This window comes from Chlorocebus sabaeus, chromosome 14, assembly GCF_047675955.1.
Source record: "Chlorocebus sabaeus isolate Y175 chromosome 14, mChlSab1.0.hap1, whole genome shotgun sequence".
NCBI lineage: Eukaryota > Metazoa > Chordata > Mammalia > Primates > Cercopithecidae > Chlorocebus > Chlorocebus sabaeus.
The window spans coordinates 105,319,895-105,322,107 of record NC_132917.1 but is presented as its reverse complement, the minus strand read 5'-3'; the positions used below and the strand labels follow the sequence as shown (position 1 = coordinate 105,322,107).

The 2,213-nt window shown below is 41.1% G+C and overlaps 1 pseudogene; it reads right to left on the bottom strand.

The window, feature by feature from the left end:
• Positions 1-1,796: 1,796 nt before the first annotated feature.
• On the bottom strand, positions 1,797-1,990 carry LOC119626130 (small nucleolar RNA U3; annotated as a pseudogene).
• Positions 1,991-2,213: the final 223 nt, after the last annotated feature.

Here is a 2,213-nt window from a genome sequence, read left to right as displayed (position 1 = left end):
TGCCTGTAAGTTAACAAATTCTTCTACTTTTTTCTGGCTTTTATGATAGATGAAGAGATACCTGTAGTCAGCACCATGTGCTTCCTTTGTGAGTGATCTCTATTTTTTTCTAATTCTCTTCAAGATATTTCCTTTGTTTTTATTTTTTCTAATTTCATTTCGACGTGTCTAGGTATAAATTTATTTTTACTTGTTTGGGAATTGGGACACTTCTCTAACCTGATTTTTTTCAGTTCTGCAAAATTATCAATTATTTTTGCTTCAAATATTCTTTTTACTTGGTGGATTTATTAGATGAATATGAGACATTTATTTCTGTTGCTTAACTCTTTTGACACTTTACATTTTTTATTTATTTGTGCTGCATTTTGAGGGATTTTTCTCAGAAGTGTGTTCCAGTTTATTGAGTCTTTTGTCAGCTTTATCTAATCTGCTGCTTAACCTATCCAATGTTTTTAAACATATTAATGACCATAATTTTAGTTTCTAGATGGTTTTAAAATTTGTTATTAAAAGTGCCAGCTTTTTTGCATATTTCTTGTTCTTTGGTTATGATTTGTATCTGGTGGGTTATTTTGTGTGGAAGGAGTCACATGCCACCAGCCCAGTTGCATAGTTGTCTGTACAAAGCAGCTTTCCTTTTTTTTTTTTAGATTTATTGGGATTTCATATTACAGATAAAATCCCACTTAAGGCTCCCATACACCTGGATAATAATATAAATTTGTTCTTCCCATGCACTCATGGCACAACATTGGTGTTCTGATTTCTTGCGGGAGACCTTTTTCTCTTTTATAGCTGTCAGCAGGGAGAAAGTTACATTGCTGTTTCCCCAGGTTGGTGAGTGGAGTTAATTTCTTTTTGTGTGACCTGGACTGTCTTGGCTTTATAAAAATAGCTATTTCAGGGCTAGGTGCCATGGCGCACACCTGTAATCCCAGCACTTTGGGACGCCGAGGTGGGTAGATCACCTGAGGTCAGGAGTTTGAGACCAGCCTGACCAACATGGTGAAACCCCGTCTCTACCAAATACAAGGAATTAGCCAGGTGTGGTGGTGCATGCCTGTAATCCCAGCTACTTGGGAGGCTGAGGCAGGAGAGGCACTTGAACCTGGGAGGCCGAAGTTGCAGTGACCCAGGATCATGCCATGGCACTCCAGCCTGGTGACAAGAGCCATACTCCATCAAAAAGAAAGGAAGAAAGGAAGGGAGGGAGGGAGGGCAAAAAGAAAGGGAGGGAGGGAGGAAGGAAGGAAGGAAGGAAGGAAGGAAGGAAGGAAGGAAGGAAGGAAGGAAGGGCGGGCCAGCCTGGGCAACAAGAGTGAAACTCTGCCTAAAAAAAAAAAAAAAGTAAAAGAAAAAAAAAAAGTTATTCCAGCTCTCCACCTAGTTCAGGTAAGAAGTTTTCTCACCTGTTTCAGTGTGGTTAAAGTCACAGCCCCAAGCCCTAGGGTCTGTTATCAGGGAAGATACTTCTGTGACCAGTGGTGGCTTCTGCTCTAGCTTTGCATGAGCTTTGAGATTCTAGTACTGGGAGGGTTCCTTTTGTCTTTTGAATTTGCTTGTGCATTGTTATTTGTTTTAAACATTACATTTATATCAAGAGGTGGACTTCTCTACGTTAGCTGGGTCTGCCATGTTGCTGAAGTCTCACATAGGTATTTAGAGCATTTACAGCTACTTGAAATTTGTTACATGACAAAGGGTTTCTTAGCTTCTAACATGTTGGGAACAATGTCTATATTCAATGAGGAACTATTATATGATTTTTTTTTTTTTTCAAAGTCCTAATGGAAACCACTCAGACTGCATCCTCTCCTTCTTACTCTCCTGAAAGATAAGAACTATCATCAATGGCAAACAGCAGCTGCATCAAAACAACACTTAGAGCAGGCTCCACGCTCAGGAGAGATTGCTGTGCCTCCTTCTCGTGGTTTCTGGTGTCAGAGAACCGTCTCTGGTACTGAACTACAGAAATGATCCTGGCCGGGCGCGGTGGCTCACACCTGTAATCCCAGCACTTTGGGAGACCGAGGCGGGCAGATCACGAGGTCAGGAGATTGAGATCATCCTGGCTCTCACGGTGAAACTTCGTCTCTACTAAAAATACAAAAAAAAAAAAAAAAAAAAAAAAAAATTAGCCGGGAGTGGTGGCGGGCACCTGTAGTTCCAACTGAGGCAAGAGAATGGCATGAACCCGGGAGCGGAGGTTG